The sequence below is a fragment of the Rhea pennata genome, chromosome 3 (assembly GCF_028389875.1).
Source record: "Rhea pennata isolate bPtePen1 chromosome 3, bPtePen1.pri, whole genome shotgun sequence".
NCBI classification, from domain to species: Eukaryota; Metazoa; Chordata; class Aves; order Rheiformes; family Rheidae; genus Rhea; species Rhea pennata.
In genome coordinates, this window is record NC_084665.1 from 15,814,162 (window position 1) to 15,826,999 (window position 12,838).

At 36.8% G+C, this 12,838-nt stretch overlaps 1 long non-coding RNA gene across 2 annotated transcripts in view; it reads left to right on the forward strand.

Annotated features, from left to right (window-relative positions):
- The window catches only part of LOC134139142 (uncharacterized), a 204,250-nt gene that overhangs the window by 26,979 nt on the left and 164,433 nt on the right, over window positions 1-12,838 (forward strand). The window lies entirely within an intron of this gene.

Consider the following 12,838-nt stretch of genomic DNA (forward strand, 5'->3'; position numbering starts at 1 on the left):
TATTTCCTCTTACCCTGCATCACTAAAGGAATTTATCAGGAAAATGGGTTCTTTGCAGTAGGAACCTTCTGTTTTTAAACGTTTCTCTTAGCCATGTAGAGTAACATCATACATGAACAAAGGATGATCCAGCTTTTAATAGTATAACACTTACTGCTTAGAGCTTTCCAGCATGGTCTCCTTTGATATCCGTTCATAGTGAATGTAGTTTCCATGGGATTTATGTAATTTTTGTGCAGCCCATTGTTTCACCATCATGCCTGAGGTGTCAGTGACTGACATCAGCTGCTTGACCTGCAGGTGACTTCTGGAGAACCTTGTAAATCTGTTGAATGTCTATGTTTCTGAAACTTAAAGACAAAGTGATTTCTAATTGTGCCACAGAGTAGTGCCCTTACAGTATGGAGAAAACTACTGAAGCCAGTGAGTGATAAGCATTGATTTGTAGACTTTCATTAGACCTAAGAAACAGTCCAGACTGTGGATGCTCCAAAACTAACTAGTATGTTTTCAGTTAATAATTTATCACTCTTACTTTTTTCCAAAAGACAGCCAAAAACCCTTTCAGGTACAGTTTTTAAGCTCTACTAGATCGAAGTTTCTAAGAAGGCACATTAGAGCTAATATTATGGCAAGGCATGTAGTTGTTTGGTTTTTAATTAGGAAAGATGTCTTGAGTACCCAAGTATAAGTATAGCTTTTGCTAGTGATTTAAAAAAGTTACAGAAAAAAACTTCTTGATACGCAGGAGCCTTTATTAATAAACATTAATTTCCAATGCTGAAAATTAAAATACTTTGTTATTGACCCTCAGTGTTCACTTTACCTTGCTCTAGCTGTTGTCTTGATTATGAATCTTCAAATATTATGAAATAAAGATACCCACAGTAAGTGTCTTGGAAAAAGTGATGAAAATAGAGTATTCTACCATTTCTGCTTTGTATTTCATTTGATACAGAAATTCTTCATAAACAAATAGAACTGGAAAGCTCTGTGTATAACTTGATAGTTAAATAGGTGGGTAGGTCTAAGACTTCACTTGCTAGTAAGTCTCCTATCAGTATTGTAGGCAGATATTAACTTCTGGAGTGCTTTTAGGTATCTTTTTGCTTGAAATCCCTGAAATGGAGATGTTGAGATGATGTCAGGAACACAAATGGCATGGTGAAATGAAGCCACCAAAAGATAAGCTGATAAAGATATGTTGCAAGTATAACAGTTTTTAAGATGATAATAAATACCGTAGAAAACTACAGAGGAAAAAGCATGGAGAAAAATAGAAAGTGTGTCCTTGAAGCTAGCTAAAAGCCAAGCACATGGAATATGTGATATATTTTAGATATAAGAATTTGCTTGACTTTTCTCCTCCTGCCACTCTGTCCTTTCCATTCTCCTTCCAATAAGTTGCTGAAGAGACTACCTTTTAACTGTAATATGTCTGTGAGAGACAGCTACTTTCCACGCTGAAAAGAAGAATTAGTTCACTGCCACTGGAAAGCTGATACTCTACAGCTTAAGTCTAAGTTGTCTTAATGGGTTTTATACTACCAGATAGCAGACATTCTGCTCTATGACAACTCTACTTTTGAAACTCACTGAACAAACCTAATGGAAATGGATGTGAAGTGTAATGATTGTTAAACTGCAAAACTTAGAGACAGCACCCTTGAGCTAAAATCCTCCAAATGAACTGAAACTGCAGAATAGTTGCAAGATAAGGAAATTTGTCACAACCACTAGGATTCTACATTGGTCCTGACTGACAGAAGAAAAGATAAGAACAATCTATAGTTACTTAAACAAAAAACCCCAGAATTTTGCAGTTTAGAAGTGAATTTAAAATACTACTTTTGTGTGTGTTATTGTTGTAAATGCCTTACACTGTGACAATACTGAATTAAAAAGATTCATATTAATACATCAGATTAAATATCTAAAGGCCTTCTAATAAACAGTGACAAACCCTTTTTGTTCCAATTTCGAAATATTCTTTTTTTTATAAAAATATGGTAGTGTTCGTTCACTAGATGTTTGAGACCTTTGGCAAGGCTATGATGGATTCTTCCTGACTTCCTGCATCGGTGTTGTCCTTCACTTTATGTTGCATTTAAAGCAAGAAAGAATGGAAATTTGGAGTTCTAAACAAGGAAATCTTGGAGTATCCAAGTTGATGTTAAATTTGTCAGGGTGCTGAGCTGAACCTTATGCACTTGAGTTATCCCATTCCAGAAGTTTGCGTTTACAGGGAAATTAGGACTGTGTGCTTTGGTTAGTAGTACTTTGTAGAATAGGGTGGGAAATTCACCTACCTCAAAGGTAACAACTTGCAAGTTGGCATATTATGTATGTCATCTTATAGCATGCTTCAACCAAGGAAATAAACATCAAAATAATTAGAGTTCACTAACAAACCTACTGAAATATGGTATGTAAAGCTTTCCATTAAAAACTTTTCCTTTAGACACCTGATACTTTCAAAATTATAAATCTAAGTTTGGATTTAGGTCTCTGTTCTGTATGGAAGTAGATTGTATTTTTAGATTAATCTAAGTTACTGGGAAGACGTAGAAAAATTTTTTGTTTATCTTGTAAGAGGAGCAAGTTTTGCAATTACAGTAGTGTTCAAAGAGGACTTGTGTGATACAGGGAGTTCAAGGATGCTGCCCCTCAAATACCACTGTGACAAATAAGGAAATATGGCATTTTTTAATGAATAGACTCTTTTGGGATGCAATCACTTTAGAAAATGACAGATCATGCTCTTAGCGGATGTGCTCCAGTATTGTACTATGGCTTGAATATAAATATATACATATGTATACACTGTTCGTACCTTCTGCAAATCTGCTTTGTATTTCTTGGCGGTTCTTTATGGCAGTGTACCATGATGGCTTGACGGTAGTTATGAAGAACAGGTGTTGGCTGAAAGGATCTCAGTGCCCTTCAGATTGTCATTATTCTTGTTTCTTTTACATTTTAGTATGCGCTTCTCTTTTGTTTGAGAGCGGGCCTAAGAAATAGGTTTCTTTATCTCAAATTCAAGCTATCCTTGATGAAATCTCAACACTTTTATATGCTCTGTGTACTTTAATATGTTTCTGACTATGAAATGAATCTTCTCAACAAAATAGCTTCTTTTTACTGCTGTTTCAATGTGCAAAGCATCTTCTGCAATATGTTTAACTTCCCAGTAGCAATTCAGCTTAGTTAATATACCATAAGTGTAGAACTTATATTAAATCTGTGAAATGACTGCTCACCCAAAAATAATCTCACTAAAGAAACTCTGCCAAAATCTGTTAACAATCCTAATAAAAGGATGTAATGGCTTTAGAAAGTTTTAAAGAAATGCTATGGCACTCCAAAATATTTCACAGAATTTTTTTATTGCATTTAGGTGAGCAAGGCATGAGGGCAATTCCTTTCAAGCTCTAGCTGTGATGTGCAAAGAACAGCACAGTTTGAGAGCTACCTTCTTCAAAAGGCATGTTGCTGGTACATGTGCATTTTGGTGCTTAATTGAATTTGACCTTTTCTAGTGCTCTTCTGTAGCATTAATATGTCCTCTGGGACTGCTGGGCTCACACGCATAGTGAGTATTTTGTTGTGTGCCTGATGACATGAGGCTCTTCCTTTCCCTGTCCCACATTACCAGTGTTCAGATAGGCAGGGAAAGTTAAGTAGGGGCCCCTTCTCCTCGTACTGTTTTTTGGGAGATGCATTTTAGGGCCACGGATAAAGCAAGGGGGGTCACAGCTCCATAGTTTTAAATATTGCTGCTTCTGGAACATGGTTTGTGTGCTCACTCTGAGGTAGCTGTAGCATGATGCAAGGATAAAAGAACATGCTTACCATGCGTTGACTTAGAGTACTGAAATTATATAAAAACAATAAAAAGCATAATCCTAATAAGGATTTGTTAGCTTGTAGGGGTGCTGTGTGGGGGGAAATATTAAAACTTTTTCCTTCCTGTTTCTACTAATGTCTTAACAAAGATATGTAGAAAAGTCTCTCTGAACGGTTTGCTGCTCTTTAGCCCAAGATAAGACATCCCCTTTTTCTCAGTTCCTGTTTATCTGCCTCATTCCCACAGCTGAACCCTGGAATACTGCTTATTTTTGCTGAGAATTAGGTTATTTTCTTCTCTCCTTCTTCTCAAGGTTTTTTCAAACGTGTATACCTTAATTAGCACATTTCCATCCTCATCTCTGCAGTAGTTTCTGGATGTACAGCATCTATAAGACTTGCGGTTGCAATAATTAGCATGAAATGATGCAGAAAATTGTTGATCAGACAACAAAATAATTACATAAACATCTTATGGCAGCTAAATCATCAACATCTCATTTCTTATGGAGAAAACTTCAGTTTTGGTTTGTGTCTTAAAGACATCTGAGTAAGGAGGTAAAGATGGAGGAAATCAAATGTACTTATTAATGTTTTATTTAAAACCACAAGTATCTTACATATTTTCCACATATAAAACTAAATGATAGAAGAAAGAATACACTTGCTCTTCTGAACTTCCTAGAGACTGAAGGATATTGAAGCTTTTCAAAAGACTGATATCTTTTTATTTCGGCTGGTATATGTGGGATTCTAGAAACATCCCAGAGAGAGCACAGCACCTTCTCTGGAAATTTCATAGTCAAAGATTAAAGAAAAGGGTTACACTTCACAGGCAAAATGATCATTCTGTGTAACCATCTTCCAGCTTCCCGTGAGAGAATCCAGGAGGAAGTATGCTTAGAGGTCCGCTTTCGTTAATTGATGAAAGACTGAAAAGTTTTCTAGAGTGTTGTAAAGCGATTATTTGTGGTTCTGGCTTAATAATGAAACTTGAGTGGTGGAATCTTGCAAGAAAAAGGAAAGATTCCTGTCGAATATTGTGCCTTCATCTTCTGCTTCATAAGACACTGGTTTGTTCCAACCCTCCGTCTGTGAAGCGCTTGGCATGGTATATTTCCATTAGTGTAGACCTGAAAAGATGGAAAAGACAGACTGGATCCTCCTACTCACTGTGACATGTTTTGCCCTAAGGCATTTTCCCGTTCCCCCCCTGCCACTCCCACCCCATAATTCTGTGTAGGAAAGAACTGAAGGCAAGGTGTTGGTGTGTTTGCAGCAGTGGAGATGGTGATGTTTGAGTTGGTGGTGCAGCTCTAAGTATCTATTAATCCTGCAAAGTCTGTAAATGCATCTGCAATTTCCTGTTCAGTAGGAGGCGTTTATGAGCATAAATGAATGGCATTCCCAAATAACGGGGCTGAAGGAAGTGGGCATGAAAATCATGTGGCCATCTGCTTAATGGAACAAGTGAATTTTCGACTAGTGCAGAAAAATAAGCAATTGTCATGGTTTTAAACACGAGATTTTATTATTTTGTTCTCAGTTTTCTTCTGAACAAATTATTTTGAGTCTATTTGAATTACGAATATTTAAAATATTTTTCAGTAATTTAAAAATAAAGTTCTATTAGAAAGAAGAAAAAAAATCAGACTCAAAAAATTGCAATCAGTCCTGACTAAATACACAGATCCTGAAACGAACAACTAAGTAAAAAAAATATATATATATATTGTAGAGGAATACAGAATGCTGTAAATAATCTCAGACAAATGCTGCTATAACAGAAAAAGCTTACTCTGACTGAATCCAGTAATTCATACTTCATTATATAGCAAATATAGTTCAGAAACTCAAATTTCATTTGTACCTTATTGTACAAATGAATACGAAAAGGCTGCTAAATTTGCTTAGATAAAAACTCTGACATTTCATACATTTTCATCAGAAGTAATTTTTTCATCAGAAAGAATTTTTTTCTACCTTTTTAAAGTGTAAGGCAAACAAAGTTATTTTCAAATGCATTCCCATTTAAAATTTTCCAGAATATCAGTCTTCAGCTTATGATCTCTATTGAAATCATGGGATAGAAATCAAATTTACCTACAGTTTGAATGAAAGTTGTAGACAAATACAACTATGTCATTGTAGTGCTATTGTGTAACTATCTGAAAAAATGCTAATTTAGGATATCTTACATTTTTTGTTGTGTAGGGGTGACAGGATGGGGAGGTGTTCTAAATTCATTCAGGATATTTGGAGCAAAATTTTGCATATATGTGTTTACTAAGACAATTGAAACCCAATCTAAAAATTCTGTAAAATGAGAAACTCTTTCACAGTTAAAGTCATAGGATAATTGTAATTGAAAGGAAAAACACCTGAAATGGCAGCAGAGATGAATATAGTCTAACAATAATCGATCTCTGATAGCAATTTTCACCACAGCTTTGTAAAACACAAGGAGGAGGAAGAGATTTAGCACCAGAGTCGGTGTCTCTATGGCATACCTAAAATGCCAAATATTTAGCTGGTTGCCCGTGGCAGAACAGCTCTAGTTATGAATTACTAATATAGAATTATTATGAGATTGATTTTTGTTTCAAACAGTCTACGAAGTACTGCAAATCCAGTAGATGCATTGTGTCTAGGTATAAATTGTATATTCTGGTGAACACATACCTTTTGTATTTCGAGCATGCTTAGAGCCTTAGTTAATTGCATACATCATTACAGATGTAATTGTAATATAAAGTATGACCACCTAATATATTACAAAAATAGCATTTAAAAGCTTTCTGAAGTTACATTGCTTTATGCCTTTCTATTTTCTGCCCTAATGCTGAAGGATATGTAGTCATGCCCTGATGAAGGTTAATTTTGTGACTCCTTTTTACTGTATTCACCAAACTTCTAACACATCATCCATCATATAAAGATGAGTATAGGTTAGAAGGATTCCCCTTGAGGGGATGGAAGGGGGTGGAAAGTGAACCCCCCTCAGATATGGAAAATGGCTATATAGAGTCAGATAGATGCTGAGGGTATGGTCAGTGCTGTATTCTCTTTGGCTTTGTTTCACTGAATTATCTGCCCAATTTTCTTCTTTCTGTAGCTGACCTCTTCCTGTCCTTGCTTTCTTACGAAGTTCCCTTTCCTGCATGTTTTGTTTCTGTCCAAGTTCATAAACAAATATCCTTGCTCTCCTTGCCTCTGTTTTACTAACCCTCCCTGAAAACTCTCCGCTCCATTGTTTCCTCCCAAAACTAAACCCTACAAAAATTTTTGGAAGGACAATATTTTCTGCAGCCCTACAGAGGTATAACAGGTTGCATGGACTTAGATACAAAGCTAGACCATCTTCTGTTCCTTGCCACAACATGGTAGAGTATATTCTTTTTTTTTTACTTTATTTTTTGTTCTCTGCTTACCTGGTTACAGATTACCTCATGAAAAGAAATGAAGTAAGTTTCTCAGAGAATTAACACCACTACTTTGTCCCTGATATTCAGTCTTCATGGTAATTACTGATGTTTGTCATTAAAATTGATTACTGGGAAAATGTATGATCCCTTTGACTCTGTTTTTTTGGATTTTTATTTCTCACTTAGATTGAAATGTCAGATATCTGCAGATGGTATTGTGCCTATAATTAAAGAAGCCAACCATGGCTACATAGTCTTGTCAGTAAAAACAATTGTTTATTCTATCTATCTGTCCCTCTCTAGAGCAGGCTAATGTCTTTCAAAATTAGCACTGGAATTCTCTTTTTTTCTTCCAGATTGTCATATATTTAATTGTTTTTCATTAGTGCCTATTTCTATTCTTTTATTCTCCCTTTCTTTTGATTTCAATTATTTTTCATGTCAATAGTTTCTGCTTTCAAAATTATATAATGCAAGTTAAATTATCCAAGTCATATGAAGATTTAGAATTTCAAATTAAGCCCCATAATTTATCCATTGGGAAATTTTACTATATTATTTAAAATGCGTAAACAGAAAGAATCACAGGTGTACAAAAACCAGAATTGAAATGCATGATTTATTAATATATACCTACTAGAAATAAGGATATTGGTGTATATATACCATTACGTATTGGAGTGATGTGGAAGTTAGCATATTCAAGGACTGATCAGGTTGTCAGCCGAAAAATGTTGACTAATGAGTATCAAATTTGTATGTCTTTTCAACTGAAGTCAAATCTTAGCAAAGCACTGGAAAATAGAAAAGAGACCGGTAGCTATCATGTGAATGAGGACTGTGAAAAATATCTTTCCAGGAATCTGCCAGCATATGAAGCTGATGAGGATGAGATATCTAAAAAGACAGTGTTTGATTTTACATGGTGATATTCATTTGAATCTTGAAGATAAACATTGGGCTATATCAAAGTTTTAGTATTCATCTAGTCCACTTAAGGTAGCTGAAAGTTAGATACCTAAATCTGTGTTAATCTTTCTAGGCCCCTCGTTCAGTCAATGAGGAGAAAGAGGAGAAAGAGGCTGATGCTGTCCCAGCACAGGTGCCTAAGACAGGTCGGAGGAGGTTCACCAGAGTTCTTGCATTCCTTACAAGCCCTTGCAGGCTGTCAAAGGAAAGGGTGGGCAGCCCTTTCTAAAAAGTTAGGCCTTTTCAAGACATCTTGCGTAAGATCCCAGATGTGAAGATATTTACCTGAGTTTTGAGTGTGGTGTGGTAAGGAATTCATGCAAGATAAGGGCATGCTGGAACACGTAGAAAGTTAAGGGAGCTTTATGGCTAAAATCAAAAAACTAAGAGAAAAATAAGACTGTGGATTGTTCCTTGGGAAGGCCCCAAATTTTTACATTTTGTTTGTAGCTACTATGCTTCATGTATACATGGGGAGAAAATGTCTTGCATTTCTGCTGCTTCCATCCTTCTCCCTTAAGTTTTTTCCTTTGTCCTTCTGCAAGTAAACAAGCAATAACTTTTTGTCACACTTATCTAGTGTTTTTCTTTTTGCACTGCTAAAGTTTCCATCTTTGTACCATCGTAAAACTGGAAGGTATCAGACAGTAGTCTACAGAGATTATCTCAATTCATTGCAATCAGAGGCTTTGATTGTGGTATCTTCTCTATGCGGGTAATCAGCTGTACTGTCTGTCCTCTCAAATAGGACAGGATAAAGCTCTGCAAAATTATTAGGATTGGCAGAATCTTTCCCATCATCGTTGAGCATGATAGTTCAGTTAAAATAATTAACAGGTAGTTTACAGGAGTTAATGTAAAGAGAAATTTTATGGCATGTCCTATTAGGTTAAGATGGGAACATCTGAGACAGCATGAGGACTTTTTCCTGATGTGTAGAGGTAGATGCTATGAGTTTCCCTACCACAAATGTACATGTATATAGTGCTTTGTCTATCTGCATGGCCTACTCAAGGGGTTGTGAGTATGCATGCAAGCACCAATGCTTGTAAAATATAGGTAGGCAAATGAGGCTGTAAAAGTTCTGACACACAAAAATTTGAGGCCAGTAAAAGAGTGGCTGAGAATTACAAGTGATTAATTTGCAGTGTGTTGATTGCTCGTGGTATTTAAGGCATTTTAAGGATTCTGAGCTACTGTTGGCATTCATTGGCCACAGCTGGCCAGTTAGAGCATGGATTTGTCCCTCAGATTTCCTCTTTTGGATTTTCTGATAGATCAGAAAAGTAGGACTTAAAATTAGTATTCAAGAAGTATATGGCAATATAAATAACTGAGCAGCTCAAATCTAAAGCACCAGGGTTTGGGGAGGTTTTTTCGATTTTTTTTTTTTTTTTTAGTATATTATGCAAGCTTTCATAACTATCATCTATTATGCATCTAATGGGAATCTCCTAATTGGGTCATTTCCTTTTCCAGGTGCTGAGCATGCAGTAAAGTCCTGATCATTAGTATGACTGTGGATTCAGGCCATGTAATTTTGAGTTACAAGTTATCATTGAACAATATATTTTCTCCCTTTTATACAAGAATTCAATGATATATTCAAATCATCACCATATGAAAGTGTATTCTACCTGCAGATGGTGTTCAGTTGCTTATGTTAGCTGCTAATGTGAGAGTGATGAAGAGGTGAGTGAAAAAGGCAGTAGAGCCTAAAACAAAGGCCAATTCCAGCAAGTTTTTGGTTGTATCATAGCAGATCACAGCTGAGACAGATACACTTCCTGTTTTTCCAAACCTACAAAGCTGATGTGTAGTACGAGAGACTTGCTGATCTTTGCCTGATGTGCTTTGCCTCTGCTTTTGCAGCACTGTGTAGCCTACAGAAAGCTTTTTGAATACAAATTTCAAGTGGCAGGAACTGATTTTACTGTTTTGACCTCAGTAGAACTACAGAGAATTGCACCAACTGTGTAGCTGGCTAGATCCTCAATAATTTGGCATGAAAAGATAAGTCTAATTACTTGGTCTCATTCTAGGTGTTGGTATTTACCCACAATCGTGTATATGCAGACATATAGACAAGTATGGAGTAATTCTGAATTGGTGAATGTCTTCTGTTTAGTCACAAAGTGAGTAAATTTAGCCTTATTGAAATAGCTTATTACTTTTTGCATTCCTATAGTCACGTTTTTAAGAGATGGCAGATGAAGGTTGATTTCTTGATGTGCAGTTTGACTTATTTAAGCTTATTTTGCAGGGCTAATTCATCCATTAGTGACGAATTGAATTTTTCCTGCTTTGACATACTTCAGAATACATTTTTCATATACTCCCCTGTAGCTGAAGATTAGGCACACAGAAAAAGTGGATTGAAATGAAAAACATTTACCTTCTTTCCTATTGTTATTGGCTGCAAGATATGATCCTGCAGCAACTGCCTCATCATCAGAACATTTGTTTCCCGTTGAGATTTCTATTGACCCTCCACCAAAGCTTTGTTTACAGCGAGAATGATAAGCTTTCAGCTCTTCGTTCAATTCCACCATATGGGACAGGCCCTGCAAAAACAGAGAAGATTGCTTAGGTCTCAAACCTGAGCAGAAAAGGCATTAATACCAGCACACTGCCAAAAGCTAAAAGCATTTGGATACTTTATGCTTTAGAAGTATCCCATTTTCTGAATTTATTGCATGGACTCCCTGTTTATTTGCCTTTTTTTTTTTTTTCCTTTCTTGTGTTGTTGTAGCATTTTATTTCTCTTTCCAGCTTTCTTGTCACAGTCAAATTCCTTTGTGAGGATCAGACAACTGCTGTCAGATTTATCTTTTTCTGCAGCTGATTTTAATTCAGTGAGGAACAGGTTTTGAGTGAAGCTGTATGATCCAATGGTAGAAAATAGACACTTTGACAGAGATTGCTTTGTTTTTCCATAAGCCTTGATTTAAAGGTTGAAAAGGGTTATATTCTGACTAACCTTGTTTTATGCCTGTATTGCATGGTTTGCAGCACTTAAAGCTTTTATTATCTTGGTGTGATGTCAGTACAGTTCAGAGAGGAAATACTTAAACTCTGCGTCTAGATTCTGGATTGGGAAGCTGTGCCTAGAATGAACTTCATTGCAAAGGAAATGAGCAGAGCATCTTACTGACTCTACTAGCTGTTGAATCAAATCTCTGGTACTTGTCTACCCTCACCCCAGCTCACCCTCCCCTCCCACCTACCCCCTAAAAAGGAAGAAAATGGATGCAGCTGAGGTAAGGAAGGAGTAATAATGAGTGAGGGATTGGGCTGATATGAAGGCTGCAGGCTCTGGGAAAATAAGAACGTGTTGTTGTGCTGCTTCAGTAATGGCTGGAAGAACCTGAGTCAGGAGGTTTGCAGTCTGGTACCTAGTTACATATAGTTTCCTCTAGAGGAGTGAGCGATTAGTGCTAGTCTTATAACTAATATATCCTACTACTCAGCCAATAGTGCCTCAATGGCAGGGACTAGTCTCTTGGTTAGACGTAGGCAGAGTCAAGGTTTAGTCAACTCACTGTGCCCGTTTGCTTACTGGATGTGCCAGGAGGCCATAGAGAGATCTGAGATGGAGCAGGATTCAGGATCTGAGACATTCAGCCTTGTTTCTTTCATCAAACCCTTCTAGTTTTCTCTAAGTTTGCGTACCTCCTGTTGGGCAGTTATTAGTTTAACACTTAGTTTGCCAACGCCGAAGGGGGAACAGCAGCCCGGGGGGGCTGCTGCGTCCTGTGCAAGGCTGCATGACGCAGGTAGCTTCAGAGGGAAATGAAAAGGAATAGCACTTCACATCTCCTCCTGTGCCTGCTTGATGAAGGTGGCACGGAAGGGCGGTTCGTTGCTTTAGTCGGCTGACGAGCTCAAGAGACTTTGAGAAGGTGGCCAAGCTCTGCTGCCACCAGGGCTCTACCACGGCCGGGAGCTTTAGAGCACTCGGGATGACTCTTGTGCCTGGTGTAGCTGTAAACTTTGACAAATGATAAAATTCATGTGCAATGAGCAGTTATGATATATTGGGAAAGAGACAGAGTGGCCTCACAAATGTCCTGGGTTTCTTTGGAGGAAGAAACAAGCCTGTGAATCTGATGATAAGCTGGGTATTTTTAAAAGTATTTGAATGCACTAGAAGCTCTTAAAGAAATTAGCTATCATGTGGGAGACCTTCTTATAGATTGGGAAGGAATCCTAGGGGAAGGACTGCTTTGTACTGCTTCTGGTTTTTATGCTTATGCTTTTTTTGCTGTATATCTACTCCTAGCCATTGCTAGAGAAACATACTGGGCTGAAAATATGGATTTTCAGTCTAACCTAATAGGGTAATTATTATGATTTAGGTAAATTCAGCATTTCAAATCTTGTCTTGTCTAGTATTCTCCAAAATATGATACTTTTAATCTCTGGGAATATTTCCCTTGAACAAACTAATTTATTCTTGTTTATTCATGATGCAGAGAATATATGACTTCTTGTCTTAGATCAAGAATGATAGACATAGAAAACTTAACATTTTTAAGGAGTATTCTCTTACTGAGAAAGATCATTCCAAAAATAAATCTTTTAATTGTAGAAACAGA